This window comes from Jatropha curcas, chromosome 7 (assembly GCF_041381405.1).
Source record: "Jatropha curcas cultivar XTBG-Jc1 chromosome 7, XTBG_Jcur_1.0, whole genome shotgun sequence".
NCBI classification, from domain to species: Eukaryota; Viridiplantae; Streptophyta; class Magnoliopsida; order Malpighiales; family Euphorbiaceae; genus Jatropha; species Jatropha curcas.
In genome coordinates, this window is record NC_143157.1 from 19323896 (window position 1) to 19334513 (window position 10618).

The 10618-nt window shown below is 38.7% G+C and overlaps 1 non-coding gene across 1 annotated transcript; it reads left to right on the forward strand.

Annotated features, from left to right (window-relative positions):
- Window positions 1-9957: 9957 nt before the first annotated feature.
- On the forward strand, window positions 9958-10063 carry LOC149494874 (small nucleolar RNA R71). The gene has a single exon (XR_016321898.1). It is a non-coding gene; the product is annotated as a small nucleolar RNA R71 (small nucleolar RNA).
- The last annotated feature ends 555 nt before the right edge of the window (window positions 10064-10618 follow it).

A 10618-nucleotide genomic window follows, 5' to 3' on the forward strand; every position in this document is an offset into this window, starting at 1 on the left:
CTCGCAGCCTATGACTTAAAATTTGTACAACGGAAGGCAGTGAAAGGTGGAGCCTTGGCTGATCAATTAGGAGAATTACCGGTCGAAGACCAAATGCCAGAGGTAGAATTTTCTGATGAAGACTTGTTGAGCTTGGAAAGTGAAGTCTGGGAAATGTACTTCGATGGGGCTTCCTGACAGCGTTTTTTTTTTTTCGCAAGTGTACGAAATCGCAACAAGTAATATAGAGTAAGAGAGTATCGTATCCACAGGGATTGTTTATCAAGTACCAAAATTATGTTAACCTATTATTATTTAGACGACGATAAGAGAGATTCACTGTAAATAGAATCTTAAAGTAAAAACAGAAGAGATCAAACATAAAATTTAAGTGAAAAGAAATCAGGGGATTAAGCTACTAGGGAATTTGATTTCACTTAATTCTATCCAGCTTATTCTATTAGTTCATTAATCAATTTTAATTGTTCAAGTAGGAGAAACAACCCTAAAGTCACTAACAAGCTCTCCCGATTTATTGTTAGCAATTCTAATCTAGTTTAATTACCTATCTTTAATAGTAAAATTAAACATAAATCAGATTATTAGGTTTTATGGTTGTTCTGCGAGTTCACAACTTAATAAGTTATTAACTTGTGAAAACCTCCCTTGAGTCAAATCATATAGCTTCCGCATCAAGTTATTATTCTCAAGTAAATTATTATCTTTTTCATATCAATAACCCTTCTCCCGAATGTAGTTATTGAAATAACCCAATCCAGGGGAAATTTTCTGCCTGGAAGCATTAAGCACAATAATAATTTATAACGAGAACAAAGAACAACAAATCTAATATTATAAACTGGAATCGAATTAAGTTACATCAAATCCCTAGTATAAGAGTTTAGCTGGACATAGTAATTAAATTAAACTCAATCATGCTTGGAACATTCATCATATTTAAAGATAATAATAAAAGAAAGAAACAAGATGAAAAGTTTAGAATGAAAACTGTATCACAACTATGTTGATGGCTTCCTTGAATCTTGGCACGATTATTTGATGCTTGAAATCTTCAAGAGAGAAGAAGAATTATGTAAAGAAATTGCCTAAAAACCGAGAGATCCTTTGCTATGAGAAGTTCCTCTCTTTATATAGAGTTCCTGAAGGCAAGTCTGATTCCTTTTAGGAAATAGAATCCTTATTTAATGCAAAATCCTTTATAGGAGATCATGACTGTTTAGACTTTTGATTTCTTCTTGATTAGGACTCCTTTTTCTCCTAGAATAGGTCCAGGTCTTGTTTAGTGTGTTTAGGAAACTCCCTGAAGTCGGCCCATATGAGAAAAGGCTTGATTTGCATATTAAATTTACGCTGGTTCCGCCTGTGCAGCACGGGCGTGCTTCCTGGCACGGGCTGGGTGTGCTTTAGTCTGGAAGTCTGGCCAGTGAAGCACGGGGCGTGCTAGGCAGCACGGGCTAGCGAAGCATTGAGGCACAGGCGTGCCACTTAGCACGGCAAGGGCGTGCTTTTCTCTGGAAGTCTGCCTAGAGCTGTCACGGGCGTGCTATGCTTGACACGCCCTGGTCCCATTATAGCACGGTCGTGCCTTTTGGCACACCCCGGCCGTGCTTTCTTCTGTCTCTTCTTTGGTTTCCTTGGCTTCTAGCACGGTTGTGCTTTTTAACACGGCCTGGGCGTGCTAAAGGCTAAGTGCCTTGTATTATAAAGTTCTTTTCTGCGCCAAATTTCTGCAATTTTCTCTTAGATCAAGCGGATTAAAGATCAAGGAAGCTTTTGAATATAATTATACTAAAAGTGATTTAAAATCAAATTAAAGCAATAAAAACTTACTAGAATTCAAATAAAAACTATATTAAAACACTATAGAATTAACATCTATCAAAATTCCTCAAACTTAAACCATTGCTTGTCCTCAAGCAACAAAACTAAAAGAAAATAATTTGACGACACTGGCTTACCATGGCTGGAGATGATCTCAATAAACTTTTCAAGATATCCTGATTAGTAAATAAGTGGATAGACTCAATTGTTCTCCATACTATTCACATTTAAGCTTGACTTTTATTTCTAGAAGGAAACACGTTCATTGAGTAAAATACAAGTTTAGAGAGATTATCAACACTAATACTTATTCAAATTATGATAAACAGGACATGAGTTATCTAAAGCATTTAAAGATAAGATAATTGATAAAAGTGGCATTCCCATATGCAGAATTAGTCATCCTTTCTCCACGATTTAAATGCATACGATTAAAAGATCAGAAGGTCTTTATTTTGGTTTGTAATGGGGCTTTCTTGGTGTAAATTTTGCTTAATCAAAGAAAGGGATGAAATGTAGTCAAAGAGTACAAAAGAATGTATAACATTCTAGATTCTATTTTAATTAAACTTTTTCTAGTTCTAGGGAGTGTTTTGTTTTGAAACTTTCTTACTAGCTAGAGGCATCTTGGACAAGATCTTTTCTTAATATTTTGGCATTTTTCTTCCTTGTCTTTTTCTATTTTTCTTGAATTCTTTTGATTGCTTTTCATGTGCCTCTTTCTTGATTCTTTCTTCTTTTCTTTATTTGCTAGTATTAATTGATGAATTCTCCCTCTTTTGTTGCTACATTCTAATTAACAATCGAATCTTTCAATCATACAATCCTTTGTACTTAGGGTAGGAAATTTGAATTTGGCTTTAATGGCTTGGTTTATTGAGGGTGAAGAAGAAAATTTTACGGTTTTAAGGCTTCAAGTTGGTTTCAAGAGTCATATTTTTAATTTAGGTGGTCTAGGCTTAAATATAGGTTTCAACAAAAACTGCCTAAATCATCTCTTTCAAAATGTAAACATTTAAATTTTTCGCCTTGAAGGGAGTTCTAATTTTTGTTCTAGGAATGCCGAGGTTTAAAATACTTTTAGAGTAAAACACACCTATACATCATAACTCTTAAAAAAAAATCAGTGTTTAAAAATCTAGAAACAAGTAATTTAGATCAATAAACATGTTTAAATCAAAATTTCAATTCAAAACTTAAATATGCTAGAATTGAGAATCAATTATGTTTGACACTTATTACTGGACATGAGCACCTTCAAGCTTGCTTGTAATCATTCCAACCATGTTAAACAAAACAAAAATATTTAGCTAAAATTCCCTTCCCCCAATTCAATTAATCACATTGTCCCCAATGTGAATAAATTCCCCAAACTTATTTGCATTGCTTACAAAGAAAGCAGTAAGAGAGAAGAGAAAAACTTACCAACATTGTATTGATCAATACAATAGAAAGGTTGTGTAATGTGTCTTAGCTAAAGAAGCAACTAAACATTAAGAACAAAAACTACTAAAAGGTTAGAAAAATCCCAATAACAAATAAATAAAACGAAAGTGAAAACAACCAACACAATGTATTAGAACAAAATAAACCGAAATAAAAGAGAAGTGAGAAATCAGTCAATTTTCTGGTGGTGGGGGTGGTTGCAGAAGCTGGAGGATGGTTTGGAGTTGGCTTTGCATGGTGTCCATCCTAGAGTCAAGACTGCCATTCATGATCTCAATGGACTGGAAACGGTCTGAGATCATTGTTTCCATCCCGTTAAGGCGCGTGTCAAAGAGGTCCATTCGAGACATCATCCTTGCAAGGACTTCATCATTTGACATGTTGGAGGTGCCTTGGAACGATGGACCAGCACCGGATGTACCTGCACCAAAAGAAGAAGTAAAAGGTGGAGGGATATCCTCCTCCATGTCATCACCGCCTGCTGCCTCGACTCCCGCCTCATTAGTATCGATATCTGGAGCACCCACTACTCGGTACGCATCTCCGACTTTTTCAACTAATTTCATGTGGATCATAACATCCAAATCTAGTCGGGTGCCCTTCCCCCCTCCAATACTATCATAAATTTGCCTAGCCGGGTTCCAAACCTGTAGATATCTAGCAATTCGGGTCACAAAACACCCCATCATTATAGCTCCTTTGTCGGCTCGAGCCACCTTTGCAAATCTCTGGCAGAGCCAGTACCCAACATTCAACAAGATTCCGTTTTCAATTGCCCATAGAAAATATAGCTCATTCAAACTTAAGACCCCATCACTTTCACTCCTTCCAAATATAGTATTCGACAAAAATTTATGCATGTACCGCAAGGAAGGTTTTTTCAATTTGGATGCCTTCGAATATCTAGGATTATAATTTACTTCACCTGTAAATTCTCGCCAAGTATTGCGTGCACTAAAATCACTAGATATTTGAATTTGACTATTTTCTATGGGGAATCCGAAAATTTGGCTAACCTCATTCACAGACAGTTCAAAATCCTGACTAAGAAGCCTAAAACGAATTTTGCTTGGTGGAGATGTAGGCAAAAACCGGATAAAAGAAGAATAAGAACTTAAAAATTCCAGAGTTAATGGAGCATAAACTAAGTCCTTCATTTCAAGAAACTGTCCCCACCCTATTCGCCTAAGAGGTTCTAACACAATATCTCTAAGACCCACTTGTGCTAAAGCAGTCTCATCAATAAATCTATTCGGTAAAATAGGCCGAAGAGATAATTTTGTGTACCTTTCTTGTTGAGCGGATGAAGCGAAATCGAACGGAAGTGCAGGAGGTGAAGGAGGTTGAGGATTCGTGGTGGATCGCGCAGTTGGGCGTTTTCGAGCGGCAACTGAGGATGCGGGTCTGCTACGTTTGTATCTAGGAGGCATGGTTGGAGATGATTATTTGGAAATTTGGTGTGGAGGGTGTTTGATTTGAGAGAGAAAGGAGAAAAAGAGAGAAAGTTTGAGAGAGAGGAGGTGACGGCTAGGGCGTGCGAGATGGAAAGTGGGGCGGTTGGAAGCGTGCTCTTTAAATAGGGGCGCCAATAAATGAGGGTGTCTGATCGTGGCACGGCCGTGCTGATAAGCACGGCCTGGGCGTGCTCTCCTCTAACCTGCAAAACGAAAGAAAGGGCTTACCTGGCACGGGCGTGCTGACAAGCACGCCATGGGCGTGCTCTTCTTTGACTCTTGTGCTGAAAAGGGTCTGTGGATAGCACAGGCGTGCGATAAGGCACGCTTTGGGCGTGCTTGTCTCTGACTCTCAAGTGTCTTTTCCCTTCTTCAGTAGCACGGGCGTGCCTCTTAGCACGGTTAGGGCGTGCTCTTCTCTGACCTTCAAGTGTGATTGACCCTTTTTAATGACACGGGCGTGCCAGTTAGCACGGGCGTGCTGCTGGGCATGCTTGGGCGTGCAAGATCCTCACCCCATGGCACGGGCGTGCTTCCTAGCACGGCTAGGGCGTGCTCTGTTCTGGATTTTTTTTTTTTTTTTTTTTTTTTTTTGAAACAAATAAAACATAATTCAAAACATATAAATGGAATCAAACATAAAACAAAACACATAAGAAAAATTAGATGGGTTGTCTCCCACAAGCACTTTTGTTTAACGTCGTTAAGTTCGACGCACTTATCCTAGTTTAGGCTAAGCAAGACCGATCGCACTCTTGATGGGTTCGAAGTTGTCATTATGATAGCTTCTCAGACGTTGAGCATTCACTTTGAAACTTCGATTTGTCTTACCATCCACTATTTCAATTGCACCGTGAGGAAAGATTTCCTTTATTGTGAATGGTCCAGACCATCTAGAGCGTAACTTACCAGGGAATAAACGGAGCCTAGAGTTATAGAGCAATACCTGCTGGCCTACCTTCAGATCCCTCATGATAATGCGCTTATCGTGCCATTGTTTGGTGCGATCTTTGTATATTTTGGCACTTTCATAAGCATGGAGGCGCATTTCATCCATCATGTTTAATTGTAACAGTCGCTTTTGACCAACTTCCTTTGCATTGAAGTTAAGAAATTGAATGGCCCAAAACGCCTTATGTTCTAACTCTACAGGAAGATGACAAGCCTTACCATACACCATGCGATATGGAGACATACCTATAGGTGTTTTGAATGCCGTTCTGTAGGCCCATAGAGCATCGTCTAGCTTTTTGGACCAATCCTTTCGTGATTGTCCAACAGTGGTTTCGAGGATCTTCTTGATTTCCCTGTTAGTTACTTCTACTTGTCCACTTGTTTGAGGATGATATGGAGTACCTACACGATGAGTGACACCATATTTTGCAAGAAGGGAATCTAAATACTTATTACAAAAATGCTTACCTCCGTCCGTGATTATTGCCCTAGGAGTACCATGCCTTGTAAAAATGTTTTTCTTGATGAAGCTCATTACACTTTTGGCATCGTTATTTGGAAGAGCAACAGCCTCTGCCCATTTTGACACATAATCCACCGCCACTAGAATGTATTGGTTTGAATATGATGGCGGAAAAGGTCCCATGAAGTCCAGACCCCATACGTCGAAGATTTCGACTTCAAGGATGCTATTTAGGGGCATCTCATGTCGCTTCGAAATATTACCTAACCTTTGACAACGATCACAAAGACGAACATAGTTATAAGCATCTTTAAAGAGATTAGGCCAATACAAACCACTTTCTAGTATACGCGCAGCTGTTTTGCTTGCTCCAAAGTGACCTCCACATTCCATTGAATGGCAAAATTTAAGGACACTTTCTATTTCAGTCTCTGGTATACATCTCCTGATTAGTTGATCACTGCAATACTTGAACAAAAATGGCTCCTCCCAATAGTAGAATTTGATATCATGAAAAAATTTCTTTCTCTGTTGGTAAGTAAAATTGGGAGGAGAAATTTTGCAAACAAGATAATTAACTATGTCCGCGTACCAGGGGGTTTGAGCATTTGCTACTAGAAGAAGTTGCTCATGAGGAAAGCTTTCATTGATTTGTAGCTCGCTTGTATCTTCTTCCCCCAATTCAAGTCTGGAAAGATGGTCAGCAACGAGGTTCTCGGTCCCCTTTTTGTCGCGAATTTCTAGGTCAAATTCTTGCAGTAAAAGTACCCAACGAATGAGTCTCGGCTTTGCATCTTTCTTTTCCAGCAAGTATTTGATGGCGGAGTGATCTGTGTAGACGATTGTTTTAGCTCCAATTAGATATGCCCTGAATTTGTCAAAAGCAAAAACAATAGCCAACAATTCTTTTTCCGTAGTTGCATAGTTTAATTGCGCATCATTCAATGTGCGACTTGCATAATAAATAACATGCAACTTCTTGTCTTTTCTTTGTCCAAGAACGGCTCCTACAGCATGATCACTAGCATCACACATAAGCTCGAAAGGTAAAGTCCAATCTGGCGTAGTGATGATCGGGGCTGAGATTAACTCCTTCTTTAATCTGTTAAAAGCATCTAAACATTCTTTATCAAAATCAAATGGAGCATCTTTAACTAACAAATTGCAAAGAGGTTTAGTGATTTTGGAGAAGTCTTTTATGAACCTCCTGTAAAACCCTGCATGCCCAAGAAAACTTCTTATACCTTTTACTGTGTTAGGAGGAGGTAGTTTCTCAATTACCTCAATTTTTTGCCTTGTCTACTTCAATTCCTTTTTGAGAGATTTTATGCCCTAAGACAATACCTTCACTCACCATGAAGTGACATTTTTCCCAATTTAACACAAGGTTAGTGTCTTCACATCGTTGCATTACTAGAGATAAATTATGAAGACATGCATCGAAGGAAGAACCAAACACAGAAAAGTCATCCATGAATACCTCAATAAATTTTTCCACCATATCAGAAAAAATGGACATCATGCACCTTTGAAAGGTTGCAGGGGCATTGCATAGCCCAAAAGGCATTCTCCTGTAGGCAAAAGTGCCATAAGGACAGGTGAATGTGGTTTTCTCTTGGTCTTCAGGGGCTATAGGTATTTGGAAGTACCCTGAGTAGCCATCTAGGAAACAATAGAAAGGATAACCTGCAAGTCTCTCAAGCATTTGATCAATAAAGGGAAGGGGAAAATGGTCCTTGCGTGTTGCTTTATTTAGTTTTCTATAGTCTATGCATACACGCCAACCTGTGACTGTTCTTGTGGGGATGAGTTCATTGTTTTCATTAGAGATAGCAGTCATACCTCCCTTCTTTGGAACAACTTGGACAGGACTTACCCAATTACTGTCTGAAATTGGATAAATGATACCGGCATCTAGGAGTTTGATGATTTCAGCCTTGACTACCTCCTTCATGTTAGGATTCAATCGCCTCTGGTGCTCGATTGAAGGTTTGTAGTCTTCTTCCATCAAGATCTTATGCATGCACACGCTTGGACTTATTCCTTGTAGATCCAAGATATGCCACCCTAATGCTTTCTTGTGCCTATTTAGAACCTGCAACAACCTTTTCTCTTGATCAAGTGTTAAGTGAGAAGAAATAATAACAGGAAAAGAATGGTTCTCACCCAAGAATGCATGTTTTAAATGAGGAGGAAGTTGTTTCAGTTCAGGCTTAGGAAATTCCTTTTCTTTTTCATTCAGGGTGCTTGGTTCATTAATGTTATTTTCGACATGCAAAGTGTTCTCCACACATTCATCAACAACATCAATTCTAAAACAGTCTCCATAGTCCATAGGAAGTTTACACGATTTAAGTACATCAAAAACAATTTCTTCCTGTCCAACTCTTAGAGTCAACTTACCCTCATAAACATCAATTAATGCTCTTGCAGTTGCAAGAAAAGGCCTTCCCAGAATTAGAGATCCTTCCCTGTCTTCATCAATGTCAAGAATAACAAAATCAACAGGAAAAATGAATGTACCTACCTTTACAAGCACGTCTTCTACAATTCCTCTAGGATATTTAATTGAACGATCTGCTAGTTGTAAGGACATCCTTGTTGGCTTGAGTTCTCCCATACCTAGCATCTTAAAAACTTCATAGGACATAAGATTGATGCTAGCACCTAAATCTGCCAAAGCTTTTTCAAAGTCAAGATTACCAATGTTACAAGGGATAGAAAAACTTCCTGGATCTTTTAACTTTGGAGGCAGTTTGTTTTGGATAATCGCACTGCACTCCTCGGTTAACATTACCGTTCCTTGATCATCAATTTTTCGTTTCTTGCTCAAGATATCTTTTAGGAATTTAGCATAGCTAGGCATTTGAGCAAGAGCTTCAGCAAAAGGAATATTGATTTGGAGCTTCTTAAACACATCCAGAAACTTAAGGAAGCTCTTGTCATCTTGTGCTTTCTTTAATCTTTGTGGAAAGGGAACAGGGGGAACATATGGTTTTACCTTTTCTTTTTCCTCTAAGTCAATGATAGGCACCTTTGTTTGTTCTTTTTTCTCTTTTTCTTTCCTTGGTGGTTCATCTAATTGTTTGCCACTTCTCAAGGTAATAGCCTGCACTTGTTCTTTTGGATTCTTTTCAGTGTTGCTAGGTAACGTACCTTGAGGTCGAGATGCCATTATGTTTGCAAATTGTCCCAATTGGATCTCCAAATTTCTTATTGCGGCCTGCTGAATTTTATGGTTCTCTCTAGTTTCATTCATGAACTCCATGTGTGATTTGGAAAGAGCAGTGAGGAGGTCGTCATGAGATTTCTTTTCCGGAGGATGGAAACCAGGTGGTGCATTCAAGGCATTGTTAGGATTACCATAAGATAGATTAGGATGATTCCTGAATCTGTTATCATATGAATTTGAATAAGGGTAATTCTTTCTTCCTTGATTCATCACATAGTTCACTTGCTCTAAAGTTTGTGGATTTAAAGAGTCCATAATGCATTCTCCAATTCCATGTTGTCCATTGCACCTATCACAAACTTGCATAACAGAATTTACAGGATAAGTGGTTAACATGTCCAATTTCCTTACCATGTTATCTACCTTGGCATTAAGTGCTGTAATAGCGTCTATTTCATAGACTCCTGCAGTTCTTCTCCTTTCGGTATTGTTTTGGTAATGGCTATTGCTTGCCATTTCCTCTATCAACTCATATGCTTCATCAATTCCTTTCTTTTCAAAGGATCCACCTGCAGCTGCATCTAAGGTAATTTTTATGTTAGGAGATAATGCATTATAGAACGTTTGTACCTGTAACCACTTGGGCAAACTGTGATGTGGGCACTTTCTTAACAAGTCTTTGAATCTTTCCCAAGCTTCATACAAGCTCTCTTGATCATGATGAGCGAATGTCATTATCTCATTGCGCAACTTGGTGGTTTTTGAGGATGGAAAGAATTTAGCTAGGAATTTTTGAGCTAATTCATCCCATGTTGTGAAACTTCCAGCGGGACACGATTGTAACCAAGATCTCGCTTTATCCCTAAGAGTGAATGGGAAAAGTCTTAATTTGATTGCATCTTCAGAAACACCGTTTTGCTTGAATGTGTCACAAATTTCCAAAAAATTGGTGATGTGAGCATTAGGATCTTCACTAGGCAAGCCCCCATATTGGATCGAGGTAGAGAGCATTTGGATGATTGCGGGTTTAATCTCAAAGTTGTTAGCTTCTACCCTGGGTCTAGTAATACTTGAGGTTGCCCCATTTAGATTAGGTGTTGTATAATCTCTCAAGGTACGGACCGGATGTTGAAGTGGTGGCCCAAGTAAGTTTTCATTCTCGTTTTCGATGTCGTCGGCCATGTTTGCTTCTTGTTCGGGTTTTATTTCACGTGTTTTTCTTGCAGCGTTGTGCCGACGACAAGTTCGTTCAATTTCCGGATCAAAGACTAGAGGTTCAGTCCTCCTCGATCTTCTTTGCATAAAACA